Genomic DNA, 11,529 nt, shown 5'->3' with positions numbered 1-11,529 from the left:
GACACCGTCACCTTGAGGCTACCCGGGCACTGGACCCCGTCCACAACTATTCACGATCAAGACGGTCACCATCAGATCCAGGTGGGCAAGAAGGGAACGCAAGGCTCTCCACGCTCAGGTAACCCTGTGGCTGGGCAGAACTCCTTCCGGCCAGCAAATGTCCGCAGGCTGGTCGCCTCGCTCTGCAGAGTCCGACAGTCCTGGCAGAGTCATTCACACTGCCCAGCGACTTTCTTCCTCCTCTGGGTGGGTGGGTGGGTGGGTGCTGCAGGGTGCGAGAGGGTTAGCCAGCGGTATCAAGTACTCCACAAGGCAGAATCAAGATGAGAACTGCTCATTGGTACTGGAATTTGCCAGTATATAGGACGAGACTGAGGGAAATAGAGACTTCTTAGTTTTGCAAGTTCCTTGCCTGCACTTCGTATTTACCAAATAATGAAAAGGTAGACACAAGTCAACCAGGACTTCCATGTGAGGAGAGTGCAGACTACCACTGGCAAGAGAATGGAAGGTGTTTACTCTAAGGCTGAAAGTTCGTTAGTCTAGTTTTCCTGGTCTAGAGGATTAAATAGTGTTATTTAATTTTCCATGGGGGCCAAATGTAGGAATACCAGGATTATGAAGGGAAGATGGCTAGGAATCTTATCCTTGTCCTATGACTCGGTGCATGTGGAAAAATATCTCTGGAGAGAATCATCATGTGCAGAGCTCTGCATTTTGGGATAATCCCTCCAGTACCCAAAGAATATGAGACACATTCAGATCAGTTTCAGTCAAATGGTCACTAGCACAAGTCATTTGGAAGCCACCCCTAAGAACTGTGTGGAAGCAGAGAGCACCCCAGTGTTTGCTTACAACACACATAGCTTCAGAAGTATGTGGGAAAGCTTTGCTAGAATAGTAATTATAACTCTACTTAAGCACTTTGACTTGAAAGTAATTTTTATTTTATTCATATTTTTTTATAATCTGGTGATGGATCTCATTCTTATAGACCTTTCCTAGTGTACGTGTGGACCTTAACACTGGAAGAAAACACGTCAATATTTTGTTGTTTCTGTTCTGTGAACTCTTTTCAGTGTCCCAATTTTATCTTTTTCTTTTCTTCCTTTTTTTCTTGCTTCCCCGTGGTTTTTCTTTCCTTCTAATTTCAATTATTATCTTTTTCATTCTCCTCTTCTTAAATTTTTTTTCCTGATATCATTTTTCCCATTTAAAAATTTTAGAGATTTTGTTGTAAATACAGGAGGGGTTAGAAAGTTCAATACTATGTCTGTACCCTTGTGGTAAGTCCAATGGACTAATATTTTAAAACTTTACAGAAGGTTGTTTGTTCAAGTTAGATCAAGTTTTGTTAAACGTTATGCTTCTAGGATGATGTTTGAGGAGAACAGCTTACACAATATCAGACTCGATGTGTCTCAACATGAAGGGTGTGTCTAGTCAGTCAGTGTGAAAGGAGAGCAAGGCCTTCCTCTGTTCGCATCATCTTCCACACGCCCTGTCCACACTTTAATCATAGTACGCCAATCCATTCAAAACTACACTGTTTCTTAGGAACAATGGTTGGAATGGAGATCTTCTTAGTCGCAGAGGTTCTATCTGTAACAACTGTGCATGACTTCTTGCCTTACTGCAAAAACGAAGCACAAAAGCACAAAGTGTTGAATACAATTTTAATTATTTTTTTATTTTTTATATTAACTAGAGTTTATTCACTTTGTATCCCAGCTATAGCCCTCCCTTATTCCCTCCCAATCCCAGCCTCCCTCTCTTATCTCCTCTCTGCCCCTCTCCAAGTCCACTGATAGAGGAGGTCCTCCTCCCCTTCCATCTGATCCTAGCTTATCAGGTTTCATCAGAACTTGCAGCATTGTCCTCCTCTGTGGCCTCTCAAGGCTCCTTCCCCCTCGGGGGGTGGGGGTGTCCAAGAACTGGCCACTGAGTTCATGTCAGAGACAGTCCTTGTTCCCCTTACTAGAGAACCGACTTGGATTCTGAAATCTGTACTCCTAAAGAAGCTAAATAAGAAGGAGGACCCTAGAGAAGCTCAATCCCCATTCAGGAAGGCCAATAGAATAGACCTCAGAAGTGGGAGAAAACAGGGAGAAGGACAGGACCCTATGATACAGGGCCTCTGAAAGACTCTACAAGCAGGGTATAAAACCAGGTGCTGAGACTCATAGTCAAACTTTGGGCAGAGTGCAGGGAATCATATGAAAGAAGGGGGACAGCTTCTGGGCTACAGCTGAGCAGCAGTTCTATGTTATAGCCATGAATAGTTCTTGGTTAGAGTATCAGTCTCAGACAAGACTCCTGTGCCCAGATATTTTGGTTCTGTTGCTCTCCTCCTGGAACTCCTGTCCTCCCCAGGTCTTACTATCTCCCCCTTCTTTCACAAGATTCCCTGAACAATTTATTCACTTTGTATCCCAGCTGTCCCACCCTCACACTTCTCCTCCCAGTCTGACCCTCCCTCCCTCTTCTTCTACTATGTACCTCTCCTAGTCCACTGACAGGGGAGGTCCTTCTGTCTGATCCTAGCCTATCATGTCTCATCAGGACTGGCTGCTTTGTTTTCCTTGTATCCTGACAATGTTACATTCCCCCAGGTGGAGGTGATCAGAGTCCTCCACTGAGTCCATGTCAGAGACATTCTCTGCTCCCTTTACTGGGAAGCCCACTTGGAGATTGAGCTGCCATGGGCTACAGCTGTGCAGTTGTTCAAGGTAACCTCCACACATGGTCTTTGGTTGGAGTATCAGTCTCAAAAAAGACCCCTTTGCCCTGATTTTTTGATTCTTTTGGTATCCTTGTGGAGCTCCTGTTCCCTCCAGGTCTTTCTATCTCCCCCTTCTTTCATATGATTCCCTGCACTCTGCCCAATGTTTGGCTATGAGTCTCAGCATCTGGTTTGATACCCTGCTTGTAGAGTCTTTCGGAGGCCCTGTATCGTAGGGTCCTGTCCTTCTCCCTGTTTTCTCCCACTGCTGAGGTCTATCCCATTTGCCTTTCTGAATGGGGATTGAGCTTCTCTAGGGTCCTCCTTCTTACTTAGCTTCTTTAGGAGTACAGATTTCAGTACGTTTGTCCTATATCATACCACTGACTACAATTTTATTGTCCTCTGAATCCTTAGGCCACAGTCTTCAGAGAATGTACTGATGGAAGAACATTAGAGACAGGATGAGGGATTTGATATGGGAGTATGGGTGGAGCATGGTCTTTTTTGGGAACCCTCATATTTGTTCCTGTGCCTATGTGAACTTCAGAATATTTTCAAGCTGTTGAAATTAAAACTGCTCTAGCCCTTGAACTTGCAGACATAGGATAGCCCTTGAACTTGCAGACATAGGAAAATTGTGTTTTACAATTATAATCTCTTCACTTTTGAAAGCCTGCAGAGAGACAAGAGGTAAAAAGAATGGGTCAGGTGAATCTGTGAACATAAAGAAAGGAGACAATGCAGCCATTCCTGATGAGACCTGATAGGATAAGGTCAGGTAGAAGGGGAAGAGAACCTCCTCTGACAGCCGACTATTGGAGGTCCATAAGAGGAGAGGAGAGAGGGATGGTGGAACTGAGAGGAGATGAAGGAGGGAGCCACAGCTGGGATACAAAGTGAATAAACTGAAATAAATAAATAAATAAATAAATAAAATTATTTTTAAAAAAGAAAGAAAATTCAGTGTGTGCTTTGGACTAAGACATCTCTCCTACATGCTCACCATTGTTACAACGCCAAAGGAAGGACACACAGAGGGAACCATGAGAGATGGCAGCTCACACTGTATTTCCGAAGTCAGGGTTGTACCTCCGAGGAGGTAAAACTGGGTGTGGGAAGATCGGTATAGTCAGAGATGGCTTTTTGTCTTACCTGAGGCCCGAGACAAAGCTGCTCAGTGGCTGTGGTCTGTGGCAACAGAAGCGTTCTTCTCCTGGCTACAGTAGGTCAGTAGGTCAGAGCTGATCCAATTCCATCCACTTCCATTGAGCAATGTCCCCTATAGAGTGGGAAGCAGTGTGTGGCAAGGATTCATCAGCACTCTGTCTGCTTGATGCCTTCACTAAAACACCTGATTTCCTGCCTAGCCTCCCAAAGCTTGATGTGATCATACATAGCTGTCAAGAGCTTTCACATGGAATGTTTTCCCAGAATTCCTCAATCCTATTTACAAACCACAGGAACTACGGAATGAAATTAGGGTTTACCGACATTTATCTGTTCTTGGTACATTGTACAACTGGTGGTACATTTGAAGTTTCTTCAGAAACAAATGGACAAAATCTAATCTATAAAGAGAAAACACAAAACTTCCCTTTGCTCTGTTTGTGTGCACTCCTTGAAGCTGATAAAATAAGGCTTCCAAGTTCTCATATGAGAACTTAACAAAAGTCAACAACAGGCATATGAACTTCAAGTGAAGTTTCAAACTTCCTTGGTGCTCAGATCTTCAGCTCATAATTCTTTTGCTCTAATTAGTCACCCAGCATTGGATATATAAGACCCATTTAGTTCATTAGGGGAGTCACAGAATGTCTTCTGGGTACAAAAAGCACCAAGGGGAACAAGCAAGGCCAAGACAGGACAGCACATGTGTGGGATCATGGAGTCCAACCCAGATGTATTGGTAGGTAGCCAAACTCTCCCTCACCGGGGAGGACACAAAGGTAATTTCACCAGTAGTGAGCAGAAATGCCACGTGTCCTGAGAAATGACTCTGGCAGGCCAGCTGTGTGAAGGACAGAATGAAAGAGATACTGGAGTCCCACCGGGAAATGGTAGATAAGAGGTCAGGGCTTAGGTTCATTTCACTAAACTATACCATAGAGATTGAAATCCAACCTTCCTTAACACACGAGTTCTTTCTTCCATTTCTCTCGTGTGCCTGTCAGTACTCACTTATGCGTTATTCCAGGTCTGTGGTATCAAAATCAGTGAAGAGCAATAGGAGCCATAGGCTGCGAAGCCGTAGGGGCAGCAGATGTATGGAGAAGGTAGTTTCTTCTGGGATTATTTTCCCGATTTCATTTAGAGATAGATATAGACAGTGATGTAATGAATGGGAGAGTGGAGATTAGAGAAAGTGGTCAACATAGAAATTGATTCTGAAGCCTTATTTGAAATTCTGACTGTAAGCGTGAGTTTCCACTCTTGGCATTTTTCTTAGTTTTGGGATTGTTGACTTTGCACATTTGTGTGTGTGTGTGTGTGTGTGTGTGTGTGTGTGTGTGTGTGCAGGGTATATGTGAGCATGTGGATATGCATGCCAGAGGTCAGTCTCAGGTGTCATTCCTTAGTCCTTATCCACATTGGAATGTTTAGGTGAGATTTCTAAGTGATTTTGTGACTCATAGATTTTGCTAGACTGGCCATGCAGTGATCATCATAAATATTCCTGTCTCCCCTTCTCCATCATTTGCTTTAAAGTCATGCACCACCATGTCAAGTTTAATTTACATTGTTTCTGGGTATTCAGTTTGGGTCCTCATGCTTGTGACTGAGCTGTCATATACCTAACTTTAGGATCTTACTTTAAGAAGACATTTTAATGGGGATAAGCAAGACTCTTTCATTTATCCTTCCTGCATTTACAGTCTTTTGTTTTCCTTTCTCTGGGATAACAGGCTGTGGGTTTCATCCTCTATCCTCTGTCTCCTTTGTTTCTGATATTGTTGCTTTCCTTTCTTAGTCTTCCAACATAGAGTCTACTGACAATATGGGGATACTTTGATTCTATAACATGAAGCACTGCAATATATCAGAGTTCTTCCAAAGATCCAGAGGAAGAAAGGATGAGGAAGATTTTCCTGTGTGGATACTCCTCACACTTAACACTTAAGGCTCTCCAGAGCCTTTTTCTTCTCCTTGGATCTGAACACTCACTAGAATCCAGTGCTAGATGCTTCATCTTGGACCCAAGGTTAGAGCATCAGGGAGAAGAGCAGCATCCAGGACATGCTATGGAAGGTCATGGGAGGCATCATGGTATCTGTGAGGTAGAAGGAATTAGACAGTGTGGTCGCAGAGGACATGGAAGGAGACCACCACCTCTTCCCTTGCTGGTTGTCTAGCTCTGCAAGGAAGCACTAATTTGAGTCTGATTCCTGGTTTTCTGTGGTTCTAGAACAAAATCGAAGGTTCATAATTACCCTTCATCTACTGTTTTTTCTGAGTTTCAGAGCTTTGCCTTGTGAGGTCAGAAAAGTGTCTATACCTTCTACTGAAGTGAGAGAACTGAATACCTGTCAGTCTCTGTCCATCTTTTAGCTCCAGCTTACCTGTTTTTGGAGAGATCTGAGGGGGCTGGTCAATACAGGGGTAACCTAGCTTTTATAACAAGATCTGTGGAAGTGGCATCAAAGTGAGTAAGTGGAGGCTCATTCTGGTCAGGGTGGTGGGCAGTGCTTGGCATGGATTCCAGGAGGTTTCCAGTAAGAACACAGGACTTTTCATGAGACTGAGAACTGCCACACGTGTGCCTCCTTTCCTGTTAGGCCAGCTCTGTCCTCAGATGGAGGTCAGGCTTGAAGTTCTGGGAAACCTAAGTAAACACAGGCAATTTCATGTTGCAGACTATGAAGTTTTCTAAAAAAACCAACACACCTCACAATTTAAAAAAAATACAATTTTTAGTTTTTTAAGAAAATGTGTATAACTACATGAAATCAAGAATGCATTTTCAGTTGTGCTGAAGAACTGACTCCTGTAGGTATGCACACATTTATGCCTGTATAATAAGATTTAAGATATACCAAAAAGGTAAAATTTGCTGTGTTAAGACTTGATTTGTTGAATGATTCTACTTTGAGGTTAGTGCAAAGTTTATTCTACTTTGTATTTAGTGCAAAGTAGGAAAGTAGGATTATTGGCTCAAACAACTTTTTTTTTTTTTTTTTTTTTTGAGAACATTAAGTTCAAAGCAATCAGTAAGTCAAAACTGTAGCCTGGATTTTAAGGAACCACAGCTGGAAAATTTGCTTCTTAACTACCTCCATATATGAACAATGGAAAGTTTGCTGGTGTCTTTCATCTCAGAATGATACTTCAGAATAGCATATTGACTTTGATCACATACTCATAGGGCTTCCAAGATGGTTTCATAACTGATTCTAGCTTCTGTTTATTTTAAAGATTTACTCTGTTAAATATGCATGTGTCTGTGTGTTTGTGTATGTGAGTGTGTGTGTCATTGTGTGACTATGGGCATGTGTGTGCAGGTGCCTAAGGAGCTGTTTATAGATGGTTATGAGCTGCCTGACTTGGGTGCTGCAAACCAAACTCAGGTCCTCTGGAAGACAGGATCCAGTATGTGCTATTAACTGCTTAGCCCTCTCTTCAGCCTCCTAATCTCTATAGTATATATGCTAAATGTTATTAGCTGTTTCCACTGTGATGACATTTGTACCCACAATGGCAAATAAAAGATAGCTTAAAAGTTTACAGTTCTTTAATGTTAATTAAGTCAGTCTCATTAGCCTGTGTCTATTACATCTATTTATTTGCAGCTGGCAAAAGACATTATCTCTTCTAAATGCCATTGAACTAAATGAAGTAAAGAACTGCCCTTAAGCATGTGTTTTCATGGTCTGTGTGGCTGTGTGGGTCTGCGTGGGCTGCATGTGTTTTCATGGTCTGTGTGGCTGTGTGGGTCTGTGTGGGCTGTACTGAAATTCATGATAATGTTGTCCAGACAAACAGCTGTGCAATTGTGTTGTAAGTCATGATTTTCAGGGATTATTTTTTAAATGAGTGGACAGAGAAACTTCAGTGATTCATCTATAGGAATGTGTAGATATTCCAAAGCAATAGTCCTTGTAAATTAGAAAATATACTTTTAATTGCCATTTTACATTCTATTACTGCCCATCTATCTATTAACAGTAATTTCTTAAAGTTCAGAAGTTCTGTACATACAAATTCAGTCAGTGGTAGGTAAAATATTTTTAAATTTTCATCTGCACTGAACATGTACAGAATCTTCTTTGTCATTATTTTAAAATATTATAATAAAACAACTATTTCTATAGTATTTATATTGTTTTAGGTATTATAAGTAACGTGAAAATGGTTTAAAGCATATAAGTGAATGCACAAAAGTTATATGCACATATTATGAAATTTTATGTAAAAAACTTTATGTAAAAAAATTTTATGTAAAAAACATCTTTGGATTTTGGTGCACAGTGGGGTTCTGGGACAATGCCCTAAGGATACCAAGGGACCATTGCATCATATAATAGGTCTTTTGTTATGATCTATCATCTCTCTATCTTTCTGTCTATCTACGTACCTATCAATTTATTTATCTATTATCAATTTACTAATTTATCTATCATCTATCTATTTATTATCTATCTCTAACTCCATCTATATCTATATCTATGCCTCTATCTATATCATCTATATCTTATCAGTATTTCGCATGCAGCAAAAGTGTTTGGCAGCTTCACTCATTTGTTCTGAGATATTACTATTCAAATCGGAGACCTGTACATGCCAGAAATTACTGGATGACTAAATTACAATTCTAGCCTAAAGCTTTTGGAGTTTTGCTCTGTCTTTGGTGTAGGGCTTACAGCCAGAATCTTGAGCATATTGGGCTAGTTTATTATCAATGTATAAACACCCAAATATTTCCACAACATACTTTAAGAGTAGGCTCTGTGAATTGTCGTATGGTTATCCTGTACTATATGGCTAATATCTGCTTATAAGTGAGTACATACCACATGTGTGTTTCTGGGTCTGGATTATTTCACTCATAAGATATTTTCTACATCCATCCATTTATCTGCAAACTTCATGATTTCCTTGTTTTTAATAGCTGAGTAATTCTATTGTGTAAACACACCATACTTTCTTTACCCATTCTCTAGTCAAGGGACATCTAGGTTATTTATAGTTTTTGGATAATACAAATAAAGCTGCTATGAACATAGTTGAGCAAATATCCTTGTTGTATAGTAGAACATATTTTGGTTCTCTGTTGCTTGCTTTTTGATCACTTTCCTCTGTCTGGGCTGCCTTGCCCTGCCTCGGTGAAAGAGGATGTGCTCAGTCCTTGTCTTGTCTGGATATGATATGACTTGTCTGGATGTGCTGGGCTCCATTGGTAATTGAGGGAATTTCCAATTCTGATGAGTACGGGAGATGGAAGGGTGATAGGAGGGGGGAGGAAGGTGGGACATGAAGAAAAGGATGGAGGGGGCTATAATCAGGATGTCAAGTGAATAAAGTGATAGATGATAGATAGATAGATAGATAGATAGATAGATAGATAGATAGATAGAATATAAATGAACTTTTAAAAAGGCTATAGGAGTACTGAGGGCAGACAGTTTAAGATTCTTATAAGTACATAGCACCTATTTCACACACACATAAAATGAAATGGATTGTTACAATTTGTGGCTCTATTCAACAAAGTCCAAAAAGCTAGAAACCCTTTTAGAGAAGAGGCTCCTGCTCCCTATTAAACAATGAGAACAATAACTCTTAGTCAAATTTAATGTGAGACAAATAAAACAAGGCATGGTAGGGCATGAGTGTCAAGTAGGCCTTCAGAGGCTGTGTTAGAAAGAACTCCAGGAGAGCTGGCCTTCATGGAAACAATCTGCAAAATTAAGAATGTCATGTATTCATTGTGGTTCAGTCTCAGTTTAAATAACTCGTAGGAAAAACATTTCTGAGACAGCTTATTCTAAGTTCTGCCATCTGTGTTACAGTGTCCTCTTTAATTTTACCTCTAAGACATTAGTCACTATAATAGATTACTATTTTTTCATTCAACAAATATCATTATTAAGCTTTATTAAAATATAAAAACATAATATTTAGGTCCTTTCTCATGGTTTTGAGCACTTCTGTTTACACAGATGTCCTTACGGAACCACTGTCATTTCCTTGCAAACTAAAGATTCTATAATATTTCTGCTGAGATTGAGTTTTCTGAGACTTTGTTGGAAAAAATCTTCACTTTGAAGAGAATACTGCAGACTATGAACTCCTGGTTTAGTCTTTTATTATTCTGACAAAAGATTCACTTACTGATTCCACTTGTTCAAAGTCTGTTGTTTCAGTAAGGGTTAATTGATCTCCTTTAAATCTAGTCTAGTCAAAGGTAACCAGCCACCACAGAAACAAAAGTATGCAAAAATAAATAAATAAATAAATAAATACATAAATAAATAAATAAATAAGGACTGATTCACTTAGCCATTAGAAAAGTTACTTCCCAGCAGAAATTCTAGGGTTCAGGAGAGCATGGAATGAACTATTTAAAGTTCCAAAAGAAAATAACCATTAATCAATATTAATATATGCATGACAGTTATGGTTCAGGCTTAAAAGAAAAGTAAAAGTATAAAAAGCAAAGATTAAAGAAATCCATGACTATTCAACCATCGCTGAACAAGATGATCATAAGAATGATATTTGCAGAAGAGGAAGAAAAACAAACACATTTGTGACCACATGGAAAAGTATTTTAATAGAGGAGTAGGCAAACCAATAAGAATAGGAAGACCAACCAATTTCAACACAAGATCAAATGGTTAAGAGCAAAAACAATGGACACAGAATATTAAAAACAACAGTGAGAAACATCAACAAAGTGACAGGAACAACTACGTACTATTCAGTAATAACCCTGAATGTAATTGATAAAGGGTATATAAAGGAACGTAAGTGAACATATTTTTGATGACTAACTCATTAAAAAGTAACACCAGACATGTTACCTGCAGAATGCTCACCACAGGGGCTAAAAAACATAGACTGAAGGAAAGAGATCATATCCCAAGAAACTAGAAGGCAGAAGTGAGTAGAAAAAGCTACAATCATACTCTCCAGTAGACTTTACGACTTTAAGCTGATGTAGTACAATACACAAAAGTAGGTCATTAAATGAAGTGAATGACTTTTCTGGGTTGTAAAATGTGTATATGTGTAGGGATATATGTATGTATGAATGTATGCATTACAAATTATATAAATCTTTATAGCATGAGACTATGAGGTTACACATTAGCCTTACTCCAGTTTCCCAGAAGATGGTATCTGGTGGAGGATGACAAGGCAGAATTTCAAACATCACCTGCATTTGAGGACAGAGGAGTTTCCCTAACAGGAAATGGCTCCTTGTGTGATAGTGCATGGTCTTTGCCAGGAAGAGTGGTTCGGTTTTGCTGGGAACTTCCTAGAATCTGAGCCAAATACTAACAACTACCCTGATTTGCATAAGCACTTCACTTATTCACTTATTCAATGCTGATGCTCCTCCCTCAAATCCTATTATAAAAGCAGTCATCTCTGTCCTGAAAAACCATCCTAGACAGGTAAGTGGAATCTGAAAGATGATGAGAGCCTTGCAGGGGTTCACCTCAAAAATCTAGAAGAGTAGCTGTCCAGACAGAACAGAGGACTTTGAGAATCAGTAAAGGTTTTCTGTAGCGTTTTCAGGGCAAGGGGAAATGTTGGATTCTTCATTTCATTCCAGACCATAGCAAAACAGGGATGGGATTAAG

The 11,529-nt window shown here is 39.9% G+C and overlaps 1 pseudogene; it reads right to left on the bottom strand.

Moving 5' to 3' along the window:
• Positions 1 to 3,279: 3,279 nt before the first annotated feature.
• Positions 3,280 to 5,988, bottom strand: LOC110562195 (pancreatic beta cell growth factor-like; annotated as a pseudogene).
• Between the last annotated feature and the right edge of the window lie 5,541 nt (positions 5,989 to 11,529).

The sequence above is a fragment of the Meriones unguiculatus genome, chromosome 5, assembly GCF_030254825.1.
Source record: "Meriones unguiculatus strain TT.TT164.6M chromosome 5, Bangor_MerUng_6.1, whole genome shotgun sequence".
Taxonomy (NCBI): Eukaryota; Metazoa; Chordata; class Mammalia; order Rodentia; family Muridae; genus Meriones; species Meriones unguiculatus.
This window is presented reverse-complemented; position numbering and strand designations above follow the sequence as displayed.